The sequence below is a fragment of the Triticum urartu genome, chromosome 5, assembly GCF_003073215.2.
Source record: "Triticum urartu cultivar G1812 chromosome 5, Tu2.1, whole genome shotgun sequence".
NCBI lineage: Eukaryota > Viridiplantae > Streptophyta > Magnoliopsida > Poales > Poaceae > Triticum > Triticum urartu.
In genome coordinates this window covers 140,757,976-140,782,215 of record NC_053026.1, presented here as the reverse complement: position 1 = coordinate 140,782,215, position 24,240 = coordinate 140,757,976, and positions in this window count along the sequence as shown.

Genomic DNA, 24,240 nt, shown 5'->3' with positions numbered 1-24,240 from the left:
TCACAAAAAGAACACCACAACCCCACGGAGAAGAACTAGGCCGGATGAGACCCATTCTCTCTTGAATATCGAGTTGCTTCTTCAGCTCCTTCAACTCTTCAGGTCCGAGCTTGTAAGGACCCTTGCACACAGGTTCCGTACCAAGCTCAAGATCAATGACGAATTCAACTGGCCGGTGCGGAGGCATTCCTGGAAGCTCTTCTAGAAAGACGTCTTGATATTCGCAAACGACTGGAATTTGTGAGATAGCATCCAGTTCACCCTTCTTGTTGAGAGAAAACAGACGGATGGTATTATCCCGAGCGGCAAAGACAATTACATCCTCAGACGAATGAGTCAATTGAATCTGCCTGGCTGCACAATCAAGATGTGCCTTGTGCTTAGAAAGCCAATCCATCCCGAGAATAAGATCAATATCCGAGTTGCCAAGAACAATTGGGGAAGAAAGGAACTTGTAGTCGCCCAAGGTGATAGTAACCTCCGGGACGGAGGTGTTAGCTGTCATCTGCTTGCCCGGTGACACAATTTGCAAGGAACTTTGCAGATACTGATAATTGCACTCATACTTTGATGCAAAAGGTTTGGAAATGAAACAATGTGATGCACCAGTGTCAAAAAGAACTTTTGCAGGAATATCATTAACAGGAAGGTTACCCATGATGACATCTGACGAATCCTCTGCCTGAGCTGCGTTCATCAAGTTGACCTTGGCGTGCTTGGGGTTATGCTTGACCACAGCTGTACTTGCCGATCTCACAGGAGGAGGAGGAGGGAGACGCCTCTGATTGAGACACTTGTTGGCATAGTGACCCTTCTGTTGGCACTTGTTGCACGTGACCTCTGAAAGCGGACGGTGATACGGAGCACTCGATCTTGGAGCTTGAGACGAAGTCTTTTTCTGAAAGCCAGGGTTGGGTGGGTGGGAAGATCCACTGCCACCTTTGCTCTTCTACTGATACGGCTGACGGAACGGAGGAGGAAGCCAATATTTCTGCTGCTTGGCCACTTGAGTAGAGGAAGAAGGAGTAGTGTCTCTGACTCGCTTCTTGTAAGCATCACACCTCAGTTGAGCGGCCTCTTGCTTCAATGCCATGTTGTAGAACTCATCATACCTCAAGGGCTCAAAGAGAACGAGAGCTAGCTGAATTTCTTCCCTGAGACCACCCCTGAACTGGTATATCATGCTCTTCTCGTCAGGGACGTCCTGCTTGGCAAAGCGGGCGAGCTTCTGGAACAACTTGTTGTAGTCATAGACAGACAAAGAGCCTTGCTTCAGGTTGCGGAATTCCTCACGCTTGCTTTCAACCACGCTCTGAGGGATATGGTGAGCTCTGAAATCTTGACGGAATTCATCCCACGTAATAACACGTCAACCTCTGGAGTCCTTGTACTGCTGGAACCATTCTGCAGCTTGATCTTTGAGTTGGAAGGAAGCGAACTTGACGAAGTCCTCAGGTCTGACGTTACTGCACTCGAAATGCTTGCATAGATCCACGAGCCAATCATCAGCATCGGTTGCCTCAACACAATTGCTGAAAGTCTTTGGCCTGTTAGCAAGGAACTGGTTGAGTGTAGCGAAGTGATTCTGATTGTTGCCTTGGTTCCCTTGGTTGCCTTGATTGCGCTCTTGGAGAATTTGCATGATCAACTGTGTGTTTGCATTGGTTGCGGCCATCACAACTTTCCATGCCTCCGGAGGAGGTGGAGGTGGTGGCGGATCTTGATTCTGATTGGTGCTCTTAGCGGGAGCCATCCTGAAGAGGTTGACCACCGTTAGCACATTGACAGATAAAATGAAGCTGAATCCAACGGAATGAAAATTGCAACATATAGTCTTCACATCCGAACAAAATGAACGAATGCATTCCTCTTGAGATGGTCACATATCCATAAATTGAGAAGCCACTTAGAATTTAGGTAGAGAAATAAATCAACAAGATACGGATCAAGAACGAATAATCGGTAAGAAATCCCAATCTCAAACCAACTATCCGTGGAAGAAGAACTAGAGCAACTAGAATTCCCACCCGTGAAACTCCCGAACCTTTCCGGTTATGCAATCAGGTGTTGGGGATACAGGGGAAGCATAATATCTCACCCAAATCTAGCAAATCCTAAATCCAGCTGTATCCATCCTTCAACACAGAACCGAGAAAAACTTCGGAAACCATCTATTTCAAGCTTCGAAAAGCATCCGTTATACAAGTTATGGCGATACTCCCGAACTCCCGCCCCAGTACTGGGTGGCGTCGAGGTTATCTCACCAACGAACTGCATAAAAGAGATTTTCGATGTCGGCGTACTAGACTCAGGTATTCCAAAACTGCAACGATAAAATTATGACGACAATACCTCAGAGCTCAACTCCCCGGGACACTTCCACAAAACCCCTGACAGGAGGCACCAAGACAATGTTCTCGTCATAAAACCATCGGAACGATTCCAAGATACCCGCGTGATCCTAAAATTTTTTTTTAGTGAAATTTGAGAAGAGAAGAGTCAAAACTCTACGTCAGGATGCATTACCAGAGCGATGAGGAGACTGGGAAGTAAAAAGAATTCCTAAACTCTCCGATATATAATTCCTAAATGACTCAAAAACTTTTTTTTCTAGACACAACTCGGCTGCTAAAAACGATCAAGCAATGGGGCTCCTAAGGTCGGGGAAGGCTCTGATACCAACTTGTAACACCCTCGATGCGACTATAGCTCCCACGTGTCGAGGCACGACTTAGAGACATAATCGCATTGAAGGCATATGTAGCAAGTTAGGCAATCTTCACAACATCCCATGTAATATATAGATAATAAAAGGGGAGATAACATAGTTGGCTTACCCTCGCCACATCAATCAAGTACATAAATAACATTACATCATTCAAACACTCATGGCCCGACTACGGCGCCAAAATAAAAGATAACCCAACATGCGACACGGTCCCGATCACCCCCAACTGGGCACCACTACTGATCATTAGGGAAAGACACGTAGTATCGTTGAGAGTCCTCATCGAACTCCCACTTGAGCTCGAGCGCGTCACCTGGAGCGGAATCATCAGGCCCTGCATCTGGTTTAATAGTAAACTGTGAGCCACAGGGACTCAGCAATCTCGCACCCTCGCGATCAAGACTATTTAAGCTTATAGGTAAGGCAAGGTAAAATATGTGGAGCTGCAGCAAGCGACTAGCATATATGGTGGCTATCCTGTTCGCAAAAGAGAGCGGGAAGAGGAGGCAAAGCGCGATCAAATAACTAGAGAGCAACCTGCGCAAACATTACTCCAACACCGTGTCCACTTCCTGGACTCCGCCAAGAAAAGGCCATCACGGTAACACACTCGGTTGATTCATTTTAATTAAGTTAAGGTTAAAGTTGTCTACAACCGGACATTAAAAAATTCCCATCTGCCCATAACCGTGGGCACGGCTTTCGAAAGTTCAAATCCCTACAGGGGAGTCCCAACTTAGCCCATGACAAGCTCTCACGGTTAACGAAGGAATAGACCTCCTCCTGAGACATTCTGATCAGACTCGGTATCTCGGTTCTTCAAGACACTTCGACAGGTTAAAACAAATCCAGCAACACCGCCCGAATGTGCCGACAAATCCCGATAGGAGCTGCACATATCTCGTTCTCAGGGCACACTCAGATGAGCGCTCCATACAACTAAAACCAAACCTCGAGTTTCCCTGAGGGGGCGCTGCACAGGACTCTAGCTTGGACCAACACTCAGAGGAGCACTGGCCCGCGGGGGTTTAAATAAGATGACCCTCGGGCTCTGGAAACCCAAGGGAAAAAGAGGCTAGGTGGCAAATGGTAAAACCAAGGTTGGGCATTGCTGGAAAAGCTTTAATCAAGGCGAACTATCAAGGGGTTCCCATTATAACCCAACCGCGTAAGGAACGCAAAATCCGGGAACATAACACCGATATGACGGAAACTAGGGTGGAAAGAGTGGAACAAAACACTAGGTGAGAGGCCGAGCCTTCCACCCTTTACCAAGTATATAGATGCATTAAGGTAACATGGTAATATAATGATATCCCAACAAGTAAATAAGGTTCCAACAAGGAACGGTCTCCAATCTTCACCTGCAACTAGCAATGCTATAAGAGGGGCTGAGCAAAGCGGTAACATAGCCAATCAACGGTTTGCTAGGACATAGTGGGTTAGAGGTTTGACATGGCAATTTGGGAGGCTTGAAAGCAAGTGGTAGGCATCGTAGCATTGGCATAGCAAAAGAGCGAGCATCTAGCAAAGCAAAGATAGTAGTGATTTCGAGGGTATGATCATCTTGCCTGCAAAGTTGTCAGAGTTGACTGGAACCTCGAAAGCAAACTCAACGGGCTCCTCGTTAGCGAACTCGTCTCCCAGCTCTACCCAAACAAGACAAACAAGCAAACGGAACACAATCAACCACGTGCAAAGCTCAAACAATATGATGCAATGATGGTATGCTATGCGGGATGCGATGCGGGATGCATATGCAAGATTTGACAAGGGATGCATGACCCTGGCCTCAACTTGGAAATCCAAATTTTCTACTGGAAAAATGAGATGAAATTGCTTGAAAACGATATAAAGAATGCCGGAATCGGAGTTACGGTTTGGAAATGGCAAGCAATTCAAATATGACCACGTGCTGCGATTTACAGAAAGTAGCCATCTAAATGCAACAAGATGAACATGCTACAGCACCCAAACATGACAACAGAATACATGGCAGGGATGCATTCATGATGCTTAACAAAAGTCTAGCACTGAGCTACGGCCAAATCATCCATTAACCGGTTCAAACAAGCATGGAAAAAATGCATATGGTAAACAGATCTCAGACTTGGTGCAATTAACACTTTTCTGGAATTTCAGATCAGATAGCACTCTTCGGAGCAACAAAACTACATGCTACAGGACCTGAACATGGCAAATTAAAGCATGACATGGAGCTACTCAAAGAGCTTTACAAAAGTCCCTTAGTGACCTTCAGCCAAAAGGGATCAGAAAATACAATTCCAAGCAAGTGAACATGGAAAAAACATAATCAGTTCTCAGACTTAGTGAAAACTGGAGCATGCTGAAAACAAATATCAAGTAGGCATGTTTACGAGCTCGATGCACTCACTACGGAGCAAGTCATGACAATCTAAGAATACACCCATCAATAATACACAAAATGCAAGCTAGACATGGCAATAACAATAACATAGCATGCCCGGATCAACTACAACATCATCGGCAAAATCGCTAACAAGCAGACAATCTGCCCAGATTCACGAAGTAGCAAAAGTAGAGCTCGATTGACTCAAGCTAGGGTGCTCCATAATTGCAAACAAAGACATGGATGGATAGAGCACTACAAGATTAACAAAACATCCTTACTGATCATCCTCAAAAGAGGCACGGATCACTAGAAAACAACATGAACATATGGCCATATGAGATAAACAGGTCAAGGACTTGGTGGAAATGCTAAGTCCCTGAAATCAGCTTTACCAAGTGCCTCACTTTGCAAGCTTGTGCTAGTCACCACACACATCACAAAAATACATGGGTTGTAAGCACCTCTGTAAAGATGGCATGGCATATAACAAAACACATGTAGAGCTCAGGATCATAGCATGCACACATTAATCATGGCAAAAATGACAAAAGCCATTTGATGAAACAGATCTGCAAATTTCACATAGCCCTCTTCCAACAGCATTTCGGGCATCAAGATGAGCTCAAATGAAAATGATGCAATGAGATGAAATGATGTACTCGTCGAGACGAACATTTTGATATGCTACACGCACAAATCGGATCTACGATGAGAGAGTTATAGCATGCCAAAGTTTGCAAAAAAATTAGGGTTCGGGGATGAAAAAGTCAACCGTCTCGATCTGGATCTGATCGCTGGCGTGTACTGTTCATCGAGAGCACGACTTCGAGGTCGCCGGAGTGGAGTCGGAGGTCCGGACTTGGAGCTTCCGCCGGATCCGGGCGGTGGAGTCGCCGGAGAGGTCGCATACGATAGGAGGTAGACGGCGGAAGCTCGCCCGGAAGGTGGCGACGCGGTCGGCCGGGCGGCGCGGCAGGATCGATAGAGCATGCGCTTTCTTTGTCTGTGTCGCGGCGTCTCGAGAACATAGATCCGAAGAGGACGGTGGCGAAGGTACAGGCAATCGCCACCCGCGAGGACGCAGGCGGACCGGTCGCCGGCGCCGCAGCGGAGGGATGGGCGAGCGACGGCATAACCTGGGCGGAGGAGTGCTGAGGGAGCCGGGAGTCAGCGCAGGGGCGCGGCCAGATCGCGCGAGGCTCTCGGAGGGCCAGCTTCGGGTCCAGGCGGGCTCGGCGCGGCGGGGAGCGCGGGGCCACGTGGCGGTCCCCCTGGTGGCCGGCGCGGCGGCGCGGGGCGTGTCCGGCGGAGCGGACACGTCCGGCGGCGGAGGGGAAATTTTAGGGTTAGGGTGGTTTTGGATCCGGGATTTTCGGGGAAGAGACCATTTTATAGGTAGGAGGAGCTAGGAGGCTCCAAATTGATGCGGTTTGCGGCCACGCGATCGTGATCGAACGCTCTAGATGATGAGAGAGGGTTTTGGTGGGTTTTGGGCCAAATTGGAAGGGTGTTGGGCTGCAACACACACGAGGCCTTTTCGGTCCCTCGGTTAACCGTTGGAGTATCAAACGAAGTCCAAATGGCACGAAACTTGACAGGCGGTCTACCGGTAGTAAACCAAGGCCGCATGGCAAGTCTCGGTCCAATCCGAAAATGTTTAACCCCACACACGAAAAGAGGTAGAAAGGGACACCGGAGGACATAGGAGCGCCGGAATGCAAAACGGACAACGGGGAAAATGCTCGGATGCATGAGACGAACACGTATGCAAATGCAATGCACATGATGACATGATATGAGATGCATGACAAAACAACAACACACGGAGACAAAAACCGACACCGAGGAAAAATAAAATAACTTAGCGCCGGAAACGGCAAGAGTTGGATACAGATAAGGTAAATTAACATGGGTGTACATATAATCTCTAATTGTCATTGCAAACATGTTTCATTCATAATAGGCTGAATCAGGAACGATGAACTAATCATATTTACAAAAACAAGATAGGTCGAGTTCATACCAGCTTTTCCTCATCTCAATCATTTCATCATATATCATCATTATTGCCTTTCACTTGCATGACCGAATGGTGTGGATATAATAATAGTGCACATGCATTGGACTAAGCTGGAATCTGCAAACATTTATTCAAAGGAGAAGACAAGGTAATATGGGCTCTTTGTTAGATCAACAATAATGCATATGAGAGCCACTCAACATTTTCATCGTGGTCTTCTCCTCCCGACCCCCAAAGAAAAGAAAATAATTTCAAAGAAACACACTGAAATGTTTTTGGAGTTTTTGTTTTTCTGAAGAAAGTAAAACAAGAACGAGAAAAACTATTTACATGGGAAAGCTCCCAACAAGCAAAAGAAGAACATGAAATCTTTTTGGGTTTTCTTTTAATTTTACTACTAAGCATGCATAGAAGGTAAACTAGCTACAACTATTTTTTTGCTGTTTCTTAAGGTTTATCAAACACACAAGAAGAAAGCAAGAAAAGGAAATAAACTAACATGGATAATACAATGAAAAAGTATGAGCACCGACAACTGGAATGAGTGTGTGAACATGAATGTAATGTCGGTGAGAAATACGCACTCCCCCAAGCTTAGGCTTTTGTCCTAAGTTGGTCTACGGCCATTGGCCTGGTGGATATCCAAAGTTGTAGTTGGTGTTGTACTGAGATGCATCAGCTACTGCCTGAAGGGCTGCAGCATGGAGGCGAGCAGCCTCCGCTGTTCTTTCATACTTGTTTGCCTCCTTTCTAGTTATAAAATATCGTTCATTCGCCTGAAAGTTAAAGAAGGCAGGAGTAGGAAGAGTAATATGGACGACGTGCTGTCTATCAAAGATTGGTCGGTACTGGAGGAACTGTTCATCCCCTTTAAGAAACTGGTAGCGTACCATAGCCTCATAATCTAGAAAAGCATGTGGCAACTTAATATCATATTACCTTATGGGCACATCCAAATATTTAGCTAAATGGGTTGCATAAATCCCGCCAAATAAATCTCCATCTTTAGCATTAATGGTGTAACCTCCTAGCAATAATAGCCCAAGATTATATCGTTTATCACCTAACACCGCACACTTGAGGACACTAAGATCTGGAACGCAAATGTGGCAATGCTCATGTTTACCATTAATACACATACCAATAAAGAGAGCAAAATAATGTATGGTAGGAAAGTGAATGCTCCCTATGGATGCTTGCGTGATATTTCTAGTTTCTCCAACGGTTATGCTAGCAAGGAAATTATTATATTCAGATTTGTGAGGTTCACTAAGAAGTCCCCATTGTGGAATTTTGCATGCATCATAAAAGTCTTCTAGGTCAATGGTATAAGATTCATCATAAAGATCAAACAGGACAGTATGAGTATTACGCTTGGATGAAAACTCAAACCTCCGCACAAAGGAATCGGTGAGATAATAATACTGTAAGCACTTGTCCGATAAGAGGTCCTCGAGGCTGGCATTTTGTACGTACGCCTAGAATTCATCCTTAAAACCTGCACGATCCATAAATTCATCCGACAGCCATTCACACGGCTTCACTTGAGCTTCCCTTGGTGGTTCAAGGTCCTGCTCATGGATCGCAGGCCTTGGTCCTTGCTTCCTCGAAGAACCGCCTTGATACATTTTCCTGGACATTTTTATTCTTCTGAAAAATTTCTAAAATTTTTAGTGACTCAAAATAAAAGTGAAGCAAACTCAACAAGATTGATAGCAACTACTCCTACAAGTTCCTAGAGGCTATATCATGCATCAAAACTACTTTGGACCATATAAATTTGGCATACAAGCTCAAGAACAGGGTCACCAAAGCAGCAAAAATTTGTAATAAATAAAGCACTAGAACAAAAACTAGTTGGATCATTGGAGGAGTCACATACCGAAGAACAATCCCCAAAGCATTTTCATGAATGGGGTTTTGAGCAAGGAGATCGGAAATGGTAGCAAGATGAGCAAGAACACTAGTTTGAGCTATGGAGTGATTTTTTTCTGGAGCAAGAAGGAGTGGATGGGTGTTGGAATAAGTGGAGGGAGGCCACGTGGGGCGCACAAGGACAGGGGGCACGCCCCAGGGGGTGGGCGCGCCCTCCAGCCTTGTGGCCAGCTAGTGATGCCCCTGGTGTGTTCTTTGCACCAGAAATTCTAAAAATAATCATACTAAATTTTCAGGGCATTTGGAGAAATTTTATTTTGGGGACATTTTTTATTGCAAGGATAATTCAGAAAATAGACAGAAAATACTATTTTTCATTTATTTAAACTAAATAACAAAAAGTAAAAGATGGGTACAGAGAGTTGTGCCTTTGAAATTCATCCATCTCATGCTCATCGAAAGGAATCCATTAACAAGGTTGATCAAGTCTTATTAATAAACTTCTATCGAGTGACATGAAACCGGAGAACTTTTGAATAACACTAGTTTACCTCAAAAGGGATATGCATTTCCCCAACAATAAGAATATCATATTTCTTTTTGACAGTAGGAAGAGGGAATTCAAAACCTCCAATAGTAATAGTTGAAATATTTCCAATAGAGTTGATACTATGAACTTGAGGTTGTTTCTTCGAAAAGTGTACCGTATGCTCATTACCATTAACATGAAAAGTGTCATTGCCTTTGTTGCAATCAATAACAGCCCCTGCAGTATTGAAAAGGGGTCTACCAAGGATGATCGACATATTGTCGTCCTCGGGAATATCAAGAATAACAAAGTCCGCTAAGATAGTAACTTTTGCAACCACAATAGGCACATCCTCACAAATACCGATGGGTATAGCAGTTTAATTTATCAGCCATTTGCAAAGAGATTTCAGTAGGTGTCAACTTATTCAATTCAAGTCTACGATACAAAGAGAAAGGCATAACACTAACACCGGTTCCAAGATCACATAAAGCAGTTTTAAGATAGTTTCTTTTAATGGAGCAGGGTATAGTTGGTACTCTAGGATATCCAAGTTTCTTTGGTATCCCACCCTTAAAACTATAATTAGCAAGCATGGTGGAAATTTCAGATTCAAGTATTTTTCTTTTATTAGTAACAATCTCTTTCATATACTTAGCATAAGGAGGCATTTTAAGCATATCAGTCAAACGCATACGCAAAAAGATAGGTCTAATCATTTCAGCAAAGTGCTCAAAATCCTCATCATCCTTTTTCTTGGATGGCTTAGGAGGAAAGGGCATGGGTTTCTGAACCCATGGTTCTCTTTATTTACCATGTTTCCTAGCAATGAAGTCTCTTTTATCATAATGTTGATTCTTTGATTGTGGGTTATTAAGATCAACATCAGGTTCAATCTCTACATCATTATCATTACTAGGTTGAGCATCAACATGAATATCATCATTAACATTAGCACTAGGTTCATGTTCATTATCATACTGTGTCTCAGCATCAGAAATAGAAATATCATTGGGATTCTCAGGTGTGTCTACAACAGGTTCACTAGCATGCAAAGTCCCATCAGTTTTCTTTTTCTTTTTATTAGAAGGACTAGATGCATCAGTATTAATTCTCTGAGAATCCTGCTCAACTCTCTTAGGATGGCCTCGGGATACAAAGGTTCCTGGGTCATTTTACCACCTCTAGTCATAACCCTAACGACATTATCATTATTCTTACTATTCAAATCATTAAGAAAATCGTCCCGAGCCTTAAGTACTTGTTCTACTTGAGTTTTAACCATGGAAGCATGTTTACTAATAAGCTTAAGATCATTCACAGTTCTACTCATATAATCACCCAAGTGGTCAAGCATGTAAGCATTGCATTTCAACTGTCTACTAACATAAGCATTGAAATTTTCTTGTTTAACAATAAAATTATCAAACCCATCCAAGGATTGACCAGCAGACTTATTATGAGGAATATCACCTTTGTGGCACCCTGGCTCAGAGAAATCGGAACGCCCCGTATTTCAGCCCAGAGAGCGAGGAGAAGTCTTCTGGAGTACGTCACTACTTAGCATAGAACAAATCAGCTCTTTATTACAAGCTATATGGGTACAAAGGGATTACATCGGCACGACGACACTACGCCTGCCACGGTTGCTCCATGTAAGCAGCAGGACAACACGAAGCAGTGGAATAACTCTAGTAGCGGAACAACGACAATGGTGATGAACTCGACTCCGCAGGGACTCTGGCTGGAATGCTTATCCTAGCTCACAAACAAGGGATCCATGGAAAACAAACAATCAAATCCGGCATGAGCTGCAAACTGGCATGACACGCCAGGTCAGTAGATTGAATGTACTTGCAAGCTCACAACAACCAGAAGCAATCAAGACAAACAATAGCATGGCATTTACAAGTTTCTTAGCAATAATGAACATCATACTATCAGAACAACATGGCATGTACAACATGATACCGCTAGAACAATACGAGCATGACATGAACATATGAAGATGATGATACTAGCATGCACCAACTTACTCCTCGTAACCATCACATGCATAAGCTTACCACCACTGACATCATACAATCATCTCAGGATCCAATCAAGCTTGGTATTACCATACCATAGTAATCATTAATGACCACAAGGAGCTGGACCTTAACCCTTGACTCTAACATAACACCACAAATATCCATCAACTCGGTATCCTCCATACCACGATGATCATCTCACGATCACAATCAACCTCTTCTCATCATCAAACCAGGGTTGTTATTAAGCATATTATTATTACTGTTGACCCATAGTGTGACCAACTACGAACTGGGCCCTTATCCGCGTGCGCGGCTATAGCTAGATTAAACACACACACTCTGCAGAGGTAGCTCACTTTACCCACACCACGAAACCCATGGCCTCACGCTCCCATACGGGTGGACCAATGGCATTCCGACAAAACCGCTCTACTGCCATGACACTCTCCCGGCCACTCTGACAAACTCCCCTCTGGGCTAAGTCATGGGTGGCCCCGTGCGTACCAAAGGCATAAAGGGCCACCGTCGTGGCAAAACTAACAACGGTCCCAAATGGGGACAATGGTATACCAATCACAACAACGGGCACATAAGGCTTATGCCGTCCTACCTGATCAGGGTAGATCCCACGCATAACCTTCCCTCGTTGGAGGCACCGACGAGAGGCATGACAATAGACCCAGTTAGGACCTTCCCATAAAGGCAAATGTGGTTGCACTTGTCAGCTCGATATGGTGGCACCATGACTCAGCCAACAGTTGTTCAAGTTCATTTAAGTCCGGTTAAACTTGAATGCAATAAGCGGAGTCATATTAAAAATAACATGATGCAACTATAATGCATGAGCATGATATCAACATAAGCATGGAGGTGCAACATAATCATCGAGCATATCGACAACATTAAATCATATATCCGAACGAGCAGGGCATACTAACGAGCATGAATATCACAAGAATAACACTACTCATAGCATAAAATGATCACTAGCATTAACGATAAATACCAAGCAAGAACATAGCAATAATACTACCAAGTAAGCATGTAAACAACTAGATGCAAAGGAAACATGCATAACAACGGTACTCGGTAACCGACATTAGTCATGCACCGAAGAACATGACCAACCCAACATGTACTACTATCAAGCATGGCAATATGATACTAATACTAGCAAGTAGTTCATGATAACAAAGTGCAAGAAAGAATAGCGTGACAGTGAACAAAAATCCATAAGCATCACCGAAACAATGATAACCGTATCAAAACAAGCAGACATTTATTAAATATTCAAGTTGAAAACCATGGCTACTGCATGTCCGTCATGCAAGTGGGTGTTGTGGCTTGCCTGGGGATGAAGGAACCACCGGGAAGAAGTGCGGAAAGATCGTGGAACGAATCACCGGAAAAGGTTCTCTTGGAGGGGCTGATTAGGGACAAGGGAAATAAGGTCATTTCTAGTTTGTAAAACCATAATGAAAGTGACACCAACAGAATGGGATCGACGGGGCGAAGAAGTAGGCTTTGGATTCACCTCAATCGGAGTCTCGAGCAAAAAGTTATAGCCCGACGAAGTCCAGGGACCAATCTATAAAAAAAATCTACAAACAGGCCCTTGAATGAGAAAACAGAAAACACCTTTGAGGGAATACGTCTTTTGCATAGGGAAAGTGCACTTTCAGATGCAGTGGAAACATAATATGCTTTTGAACGGGGAAATGTACTCTGTACAAAGGCCGCGAGACTTTACGCTTTCTCTTAACAAAAACGTAAACGTGGAAATACGTTTCCACTTACCCACATGGTAGAGGCGGAGCCAGGCGCTGAGAGGCTTACAGGTGGGGCCACACGACCACTGGCAGGTTTGAGGGGGCTGCCTTCATGTTCTTCCTCCTGCCCATGCTCGGACGAGGAGCAGAGGAGCCCGACGGCGGTTGCCGGCGGCTCCGGCCACCTCCCGTGGCGTTTGACACACCGATGTGCTAAGGGTGAAGCGGCGCATCCATCCTGGTGGTGCACAGGCCTCGAGGATGACCGGAGCGGGTGCATCTCTGGCCAGGGCGGACGACGGCCCCGTGAAGAACAGGGCATGACGCCATGGGTCGTACGGGAAAGAGGGAAATGACGGGGATGCTCCAGGGGTTCAGGGAAGGAGGGTGTGACGCCCCGAGACCGGCGCTCCAGATGCTTATGGATTCCGAGATTCGTCATGTGTTTTGTTTTGTTCGTTGCTTTCATCTTTGCATCATGTGCATCGCATCATGTCATCATGCCATCATATCATTAATTTTATAACTCTTTTAAATAAATTGTATGGATCTTCGATCCATTTAAATCGAGGGAAGAGTGACTTCTCTTTATAACTTATCCTCCCAATATTAGGGAGCTATTATAAAATATTCCATTGATGTGGAATTACCTTTGACACACTTGCAAAGTAATTCCCCATGCCATTGTTATCTCACTTCTTGACCTCAAACTTTGCCCTAAATTCGTTCTTCACTTTCCCAAGCTCGACCAAAAGTCTCGACATTTTCGGGAACTTCGAAAACGTAGTCCTAGTTCAAAACCATTTGAATTAAATTCAAATGAGTTTGAATTTAATACCTGCTATCTCGCCACTTCTATTTTTCTGTGAACATGCATATTTTGTGAGCCCAGGAAAATTATCCGCATGCCCAAGTTCCTTCCCTAATCTTTCCTTTTATCTCCATCTTTCTTTCTATTTGATTTCTTCTAATAGAAATGAGGGAGAGAGAGAGGGGGAAAGGAGCCCAGCAGCCCAACAGTCCCCTATCTAACCCTAGGCCGACCTCCCTTGCTCGACCCCCTCGTCTCTCTCCCTCACCTTCTCCCTCGCGCCGCCACCCCCAGAAACCACGCGCTCGCCCCTGATCTCCTCACCCCATGTGCCTCAGCGTTACCCCAATCGTAAAGGAGTGGCGCCCCCCGCATGGCTTCTATCTCGCTGCCGGCGACTGATACGTCTCCATCGTATCTATAATTTTTGATTGTTCCATGCCAATATTATACAACTTTCATATACTTTTGGCAACTTTTTATACTATTTTTGGGACTAACATATTGATCTAGTGCCCAGTGCTAGTTCCTGTTTGTTGCATGTTTTTTGTTTCGTAGAAAATCCATATCAAATGGAGTCCAAACGGGATAAAAACTGATGGAGATTTTTTTTGGAATATATGTGATTTTTGGGAAGAAGAATCAATGCGAGACGATTCCCGAGGGGGCCACGGGGCAGGGGGCGTGCCCAGGGGGTCAGGCGCACCCTGGTCCCTCGTGGCCACTTGCTATGAAACAATTGCTTGGCTTGTCATCGGGGTTGTGCATGATTTGAATATTTTGTGTGGTGAAGATGGAGCATAGCCAGACTATATGATTTTGTAGGGATAAATTTCTTCGTCCATGTTATTTTGAAAAGGCATGATTGCTTTATTAGTATGCTTGAAGTATTATTGTCTTAATGTCAAATGATAGACAATTGCTTTAATCACTCGTGTCTTAATATTCATGCCATTATTAGACTACATGATCAAGATTATGCTAGGTAGCATTCGACATCAAAAAATATCTTTTTTATCATTTACCTACTCGAGGATGAGCAGGAATTAAGCTTGGGGATGCTGTTACGTCTCCATTGTATCTATAATTTTTGATTGTTCCATGCCAATATTATACAACTTTCATATACTCTTGGCAACTTTTTATACTATTTTTGGGACTAACATATTGATCCACTGCCCAGTGCAAGTTCCTGTTTGTTGCATGTTTTTTGTTTCGCAGAAAATCCATATCAAACGGAGTCCAAACGGGATAAAAACTGACAGAGATTTTTTTTGGAATATATGTGATTTTGGGAAGAAGAATCAACGTGAGACGATGCCCTAGGGGGCCACTATGCAGGGGGCGTGCCCTGGGCCCTCATGGCCACCCCGTAAGGCAGTTGGTGCTCTTCTTTCACCGCAAGAAAGCCAATATCCGGATAGAAAATGTGTTCAAATTTCAGCCCAATCGGAGTTACGGATCTCCGGGAATATAAGAAACAATGAAAGGGCGGAATCTAGGGACACAGAAACAGAGAGAGCCAGAGAGACAGATCCAATCTCGGAGGGGCTCTCGCACCTACCATGCCATGGAGACCAAGGACCAGAGGGGAAACCCTTATCCCATCTAGGGAGAAGGTCAAGGAAGAAGAAGAAGAAGGGGGTCTCTCTCCCCCTCTCTCCTGGTGGCGTCGGAACGCCGCCGGGGCCATCATCGCAACAACGATCTACACCAACAACTTCACTACCGTCATCAGCAACCCTTCCCCCCTCTATACAGCGGTGTAACCCCTCTTTTACCTGCTGTAATCTCTACTTAAACATGGTGCTCAATGTTATATATTATTTCCCAATGATGTATGGCTATCCTATGATGTTTGAGTAGATCTGTTTTGTCCTATGGGTTAATTGATGATCATGATTGGTTTGAGTTGCATGTTTTATTATTGGTGTTGTCCTATGGTGCTCTCCATGTCGTGCAAGCGTGAGGGATCCCCATTGTAGGGTTTGCAATATGTTCATGATTTGCTTGTGGTGGGTGGAGTGAGTGACAGAAGCACAAACCCGAGTAAGTAGGTTGTTTACGTATGGGAATAAAGATGACTTGATACTTTAATGCTATGGTTGGGTTTTACCTTAGTGAGCTTTAGTAGTTGCGGATGCTTGCTAGAGTTCCAATCATAAGTGCATATGATCCAAGAAGAGAAAGTATGTTAGCTTATGCCTCTCCCGCAAATAAAATTGCAATAATGATTACCGGTCTAGTTATCGATTGCCTAGGGACAAATAACTTTCTCGTGACAAAAAGCTCTCTACTAAAACTAACTTAGTTGTGTCTTCATATAAACAGCCCCAACTTTTTATTTACGTGCTCTTTATTATCTTGCAAACCTATCCAACAACACCTACAAAGCACTTATAGTTTCATACTTGTTCTAGGTAAAGCGAACGTTAAGCGTGCGTAGAGTTGTATCGGTGGTCGATAGAACTTGAGGGAATATTTGTTCTACCTTTAGCTCCTCGTTGGGTTTGACACTCTTACTTATCGAAAGATGCTACAATTGATCCCGTATACTTGTGGGTTATCAGCGATGACCAAGACTCCTCCCGCGCCGCCTCTCCTCCTGCTTCTCCTCGTCGCCCGAACCCGCCTCGACCTCACCGCCGGCAGCACCAGCTGCTACTGCACACTCTCGCCAATGCCACGCCCGGACCTCCCCCGTGCCTTGCCTTCGACCTCGGCTTCCATGTCCCATGGCCACGGGTGCCACCAGCTGCAGTTTTAGGCCGTCCCCGTCGCCGACTCCCTCGCCGCCCTTCTGCACCTTGTCTCCGTCCCTGCCCGTCGGAGCCACGCCTCCCGTTGCCCGCAGTTGCATCGCTGGTCTTCCTCCTCGACGCTGCCGCCTCGAGCCTCCCCATGCCGCACGAGAGCACCGTGCCATGTTCCCGCCACTGCTCCCCTGCATCACCACCATGCCATGCTCGTTGTTGCATCATGAGCTGCCTTCGCTATTGCCCGCATCAAGCTTCCACCTCGGCCATCCGCGAGAAATTTTGGCATGGCAATGACCGAGACCCCCCCCCCCAACACTTTGTTGCCTCGGTGCACCTCCGCTCTTGGAGTTTTGGACTGCCAAGACTTATTGCTGAGACAGGAAACCCCACAAGATGTTTTAGGGATACGCCAAGTACCTCTACCGATGGCCCCGAACATCTACGGACGTGTACGACTACCGTTGCCCGAAGTACCGTGGGTCACAAGCACCGTGAACGACTACCGTCGCCAAGGTCGTGAGTACCTCAACGGTCGTCGTGTACCATTACTTCCACTACCGTCACGAGAACGACTAGTTCCACTATGACCCGTGTACCACTACTTCCTTCGATGACTCGATCCATCCCGAATGCACCCTTGGGAGGTATAACTGCCGAGACGACGTCCATGAATGAATGATTGTGATGTATGAGTTTATCATGTTCGATTGGTGTCCGAATTGTTTCATGCACATCCCTCGCTTGCCTTGCCGTCGTCACGTGAAAGCCCGGTTACCGGGGTCACCCCACCATCCTTGCATGACACTCTCATGCCCACTACCTTTTGCACCGGTATCTCCATGAGCTACCGGAACTGATATGTTGTCGTGACACCCTTTCTTTCCACCACGGTGACAAATGCTTCTTAACATGCTCATGTCAACATTTTCATAATTTGCACAAAACTTGTACATGTCATCCGCATCATGATAACAACATTTATAATGTTTAAAATTGTTGCTGCTTTAAATTGCTAAATGCATGTGGGGATTTTCCGAAATTGTTGTTTGTTATTTCCAGCCTCATTTAAACTTGCCTAAACAGTTAATTTAATTATGTTTCACTTATTGCCATGTTTAACCACATTTAATATTGTTGGTACATAAACGGGAGAGAACTAAATAAATGAATGTGGTGTTTCATTAATGTGCAACTCGTTGCATATTGAGTTGCACTTAATTTGTAGTATTGTTTGTTGCACTTTGCCATTCCATGCCTCATTAAAATGGACATGCATCATACTTGATTGTGCATCATGCCATGCTTATGTAATGGTTGTTTACTATGTTGTTTGCTTCTTTCCAGTTGTGTGTCTTCTCGATAGTCTGGTATCGTTGCATTTGTGAGGATCCGTTCGATGACGTTGGCTCGTCATCTTCATGGACTCGTTCTTCTTCCTAGCGGGATTTCAGGCAAGATGACCGTCACCTTGGATCTCACTACTATCTTTGCTAAGCTAGTTGTCTCGATTCTATTGCTATGTCGCGCTTCCTACCACTTTTTTATCAAGCCTCCCAAATTGCCATGATAGACTCTAACCTTTTACCCTTCCTAGCAACCCGTTGTTTGGCTATGTTACCACTTTCCTCAGCCCCTCTTTGTAACACCCCGTATGTAACTTGCCATATTTGTATTCCAACTCTTACCGTTTCCGGCACTAAGTTATGTTATTTCCTCGTTGTCGGGTTTTTGTCTTCGTGTTGTTTTGTCTTTGTCATGCATCTCATATCATGTCATCATGTGCATCGCATTTGCATACGTGTTCGTCTCATGCATCCGAGCTTTTTCCCCGTTGTCCGTTTTGCATTCCGGCGCTCCTATGTCCTCTGGTGTCCCTTTCTACCGCTTTTCATGTGCGGGTGTTAAATGTTTTCGGATTGGACCGAGACTTGCCATGCGGCCTTGGTTTACTACCGGTAGACCACCTGTCAAGTTTGGTGCCATTTGGACTTCGTTTGATACTCCAACGGTTAACCGAGGGACCGAAAAGGCCTCGCATGTGTTGCAGCCCAACACCATTCCAAAGTGGCCCAAAACCCACCTAAACCTCCTCTGTCATCTAGGCCGTTCGATCACGATCGCATGGCCGAAAACCTCACCTCATTTGGACTCTCCTAGCTCCTCCTTCCTATAAAAGAGCACCCCACCCTGAAATTCCGGATCAAATCACCCCTAGACCTAGCTCCTCCTTCTGCCGCGCCGAACATGTCCGTTCCAGCCGGACGTCCCGCCGCCGCTGCCCCGGACCAATAGACAAGCACCACCTGTCCCCGCCAGATCCACCGCCGCCGCCGGCCCGGGAATCCCGAGCCAGGCCCACGTCGCCCCGCCGCCACCTACCTCTGCTCCCGCCGCCCGCTCCGCCCGCCGTCTCGTCGCCGGGCATCTCCGACGCCGGCGACCGCCGCCCTTGCAACTCCGGCGACCGGCGCTACCCTGCTCCGGCTTCCGCGCCACCAAGTCCGCCGTGCGCCGCCCCTCGTCGCCCTCGCCGCCCCGGCAAGCTCCGGATCCCCAAGTCCGACTCCGGCCGCCATCATCTAATGTTCCGTCGAGCACCTCGGCATCCGTGCAAACCGGATCTAGATCTGAAATTCGAATCGGTTGACCTAATTTTCCCTATCCCAGATATTTTTTGCATACTTTGACGCATCATATCTTCGTCTCTGTGGCTCCAATTCGTGCGTGTAACATATCGAAGTGTCCGTCTCGACGAGTACTTCATTTCATCTCATTGCATCATGTTCATTTGAGCTCATCTTGTTGCCCTAAATGCTGTTGGAAGAGGGCTAAGTAATGTTAGTTTCAGATCCGTATTAGCATTTTCACTTGTGTCATTTTTGTCATGATTAATGTGTGCATGCTAGGAACTTGAGCCCTACATGAGTTTTGAAGTATGCCATGTCATCTTTATAGGGGGTGTATGCCATGTATTTTTGTGATATCTGTGGTGACTAGCACAAGCATGCCAAGTGGCCCTCTTAATGTTGCTGATTTCAGGGACTTAGAATTATTCTAAGTCTTTGTCCTGTCATTATTTTTATGCCATATGTTCATGTTGCTACCTAGTGATCCGTGCCTCTTGTGAGCATGATAAGTAAGGATGTTTTGTAGATATTGTGGTGCTCTATCCATCCATGTCTTTGTTTGCATTTATGGAGCACCCTAGCTTGAGTCAATCGAGCTCTAATTTTGCTATAGAATGTTCCTGGCAGATTGTTAACATGTCTAGCAATTTTGCCGAGCTTGTTGTAGTTGATCCATGCATGTTATGTTGTTGTTCTTGCCATGTCTAGCTTCTATGCCATGTATACTTGCTGGGTGTATGCTTAGTTTGTCATGTCATGCCTTGTGGTGAGTGCATCGAGCTTGTAAACATGCCTACTTGTTATCTGTTTTGCCATGTTCCAGTTTTCTGCTAAGTCTGAATCTGTTAACGATAATTGCTACGTTCACATGGTTGCCATTGTATTTTCTGATCCCTTTTGGCTTATGGTCAGTAAGGGACTTTTGTTGTATACTTTGAGTAGCTTCATGCCATGCCTTGCTTTTCCATGATATGTGCCTGTAGCATGTTGTTATCATGCTCTAAACATTGCTTCCTGGTGTTAAATTCCTGACTTGCTGTTTATTTCACTAAGTCTGAAACCTGTTATCTTTTGCACTTTTGCCATGCTTGTTTGAACCTGTTAATGAGTAAATTAGCCATAGCTCAGTGTTCTTATTTTGTCAAGAATCTTGAGTGGATCCCTGCCATGTATTTTGTTGTCATGTTGGAGTGTTGTAGCATGTTGTTCTTGATGCATTTAGATGGTCTCGTGCTGTTAATCGCAGACCGGTGCCATATTTGTTTAGCTTGTCATTTCCAAACCGTGCATCCGTTTCCGGTGATCTTTATATCAATTTCGACCGAAATCAACTCCTCTTTCCAGTGGCACTCTTGGATTTCCAAGTTGAGGCCAGGTTCAATCATTCCTTTTCAATTCATGCATATGCATCGCATACCGCATCCCGCATGTCATGTCATGTTTTGCATCATGTTGCTTGTGCATTGCACGTGGTTGATTGTTCTCCCTTTGCTTGTGTTTCTTGCTTTGGGTAGAGCCGGGAGATGAGTACGTGATCGAGGAGCCCGTTGAGTACGTTTACGAGGATCAAGTCAACTCAGAGAACTTTGCAGGCAAGATGACCATACCCTCGAAATCACTTCTATCTTTGCTTGCTAGATGCTCGCTCTATTTCAAACCTCTAACCCACCTTGTCCTAGCAAACCGTTGTTTGGCTATGTTACCGCTTTGCTCAGCCCCTCTTATAGCGTTGCTAGTTGCAGGTGAAGATTGGAGTTTGTTCCTTGTTGGAACATGTTTATTGTTGGGATATCTTTATTATATCTTGTATATTTTTAATGCACCTATACACTTGGTAAAGGGTGGAAGGCTCGGCCTTATGCCTGGTGTTTTTTTCCACTCTTGCCGCCCTAGTTTCCATCATACCGGTGTTATGTTCCTTGATTTTGCGTTCCTTACATGGTTGGGTTATAATGGGAACCCCTTGATAGTTCGCCTTGAATAAAACTCCTCCAACATGGCCCAAAATTGGTTTTACCATTTGCCACCTAGCCTTTTCCCTTGGGTTTCACGGACTCAAGGGTCATCTTTAGTTTAACCACCCCGGGCCAGTGCTTCTCTAAGTGTTGGTCCAACTGAGCGATGTCCGGGGCTACCAGGGGCAACTCTGGGCTGGCCTACCCGACGTCTTCCTCATCCGGTGTTCCCTGAGAACAAGATATGTGCAGCTCCTATCAGGATTTGTCAGCACATCTGGGTGGCTTTGCTGGTTTAGTTTTACCATTGTCGCGATGTCTTGTAACTAGGATTCCGAGTCTGATCGGATTGTCTTGGGAGAAGGAATATCCTTTGTTGACCGTGAGAGCTTGTGATGGGCTAAGTTGGGACACCCCTGCAGGGATTTGAACTTTCAAAAGCCGTGCCCGCGGTTATGGGTAGATGGGAATTTGTTAATGTCTGGCTGTAGAAAACCTTAACCTCAACTTAATTAAAATGAATCAACTGAGTGTGTGGCCGTGATGGTCTCTTTTCGGCGGAGTCCGGGAAGAGAACACGACCTTGAGTTATGCTTGATCGTAGGTTGTTCTAGGATCACTTCTTGATCATAGTTGCTCAACCATGCCTTTGCCTTCTTTTATCGCTCTCTTTTGCGTATGTTAGCCACCAAATATGCTAGTCGCTTGCTGCAGCTCCACATCATCCCTTTTACCCTTCCCATTAGCTTAAATAGTCTTGATCGCGAGGGTGTGAGATTGCTGAGTCCCCGTGACTCACAGATTCCTTCCAAAACCAGATGCAGGGACCGACACTACCATTCCAGGAGATTCAACTGAGCTCAAGTGGGAGTTCGATGAGGACTCAGGACGATACTACGTGTCTTTTCCAGATGATCAGTAGTGGTGTCCAGTTGGGGTGATCGGGGACTATGTTGCATTTGGGGTTTATCTTTATTTTGGTTTCATAGTCGGACCTTGAGTGTATCTGGATGAATGTAATGACTTATTTATGCATTGTGTGACGTGGCGATTGTAAGCCAACTATGTATCTCTTTCCCTTATGTTTTACATGGGTTGTTGTGAAGATTACCTCACTTGCGACATTGCTTTCAATGCGGTTATGCCTCTAAGTCGTGCTTTGACACGTGGGAGATATAGCCCCATCGAGGGCGTTACAAGTTGGTAATCAGAGCCTTCCCCGACTTTAGGAGCCCCCTGCTTGATCGAATCGCTGGCGTTGTTCAGTCTAGAAAAATGTTTTGAGTCATTTAGGATTATATATATATCGGAGAGTAGGATTCTTTTTACTCCTCAGTCCCTTCGTCGCTCTGGTGAGGCATCCTGACGTAGAGTTTTGACTCGTCTCTTCTCAAATTTCACAAAAAAAATTTAGGATCACGCGGGTATCTTGGAATCGTTCCGATGGTTTTGTGACAAGAACATTGTTCTTGGTGCCTCCTGACATTTAGGGGTTGTGGCAGTGTCCTGGGGAGTTGAGCTTTGAGGTGTTGTCGTCACAATTTTATCGTTGCAATTCTGGAATACTTGAGTTTCGCCGACACCGAAAATCTCTTTTATGCAGTTGTTGGTGAGATAACCTCAACGCTACCAAGTACTGGGGCGGGAGTTCGGGTGTATTGCCATAACTCGTATAACAGATGCTTTTCGAAGGTTGAGGTAAATGATTTCCGGAGGTTTCTTGGTTATGTGTTGAAGGATGGACATAGCTGGATGTAGGATTTTCTAGCTTTGGGTGAGATATTATGCTTCCCCTGTATCCCCAACACCTGATTGCATAACCAGGAGAATTTCGGGAGTTTCATAGGTGGGAATTCATGTAGCTCTAGTATTTCTTCCGCGGATATTTGGTTTTTGATTGGGTAATCCTCACCAAGTATTTGTTCAAGTTCGTACCTTGTTGTTTTATTCTTCTACCTATATCTAAGTGGCTTCTCAATTTATGGAAGTGTGACCATTTCAATTGGAATTCATTCGTTCATTTTGTTTGGATGTTAAGACTATATGTTGCAATTTTGATCCATTTGATTCAGCTTGAATATATGTCTGCCAAGATGCTAACGGATGTCACCCTCTTCAGGATGGCTCCTCCAATGCGTACGACTCCGAATCCTGATCCGCCACCACCACCTCCACCTCCGGAGGCATGGCAAGCTGTGATGGCTGCCACCAATGCAAACACGCAGATGCTCATGCAACTCTTGCAAGAGCGCAACCAAGCAAATCAAGGCCATGGCAACAATCAGAATCAGTTTGCTACACTCAACCAGTTCCTCGCAAACCAGCCTAAGACCTTCAGTAACTGCGTCGAAGTAAAAGACGCTGATGATTGGCTCATGGATATCTGCAAGCATTTCGAGTGCAGCAACGTCAGGCCTGAGGACTTTGTCAAGTTTGCTTCGTTCCAACTCAAAGACCAAGCTGCAGAATGGTTTCAGCAGTAGAAAGATTCCAGAGGAGGCCGTGTGATTACCTGGGATGAATTCCGTCAAGACTTCAAAGCTCACCACATTCCTCAGAGTGTTGTTGAGAGCAAGCATGAGGAATTTTGCAACCTAAAGCAAGGCACCTTGTCTGTTTATCAGTACAACATCATGTTCCAGAAGCTAGCCCGTTTCACTAAGCAAGACGTCCCTGACGAGAAGATCATGATATATCAGTTCAGAGGTGGCCTCAGAGAAGATCTCCAACTAATAGCTCTCGTCCTTTTTGAGCCGAAGA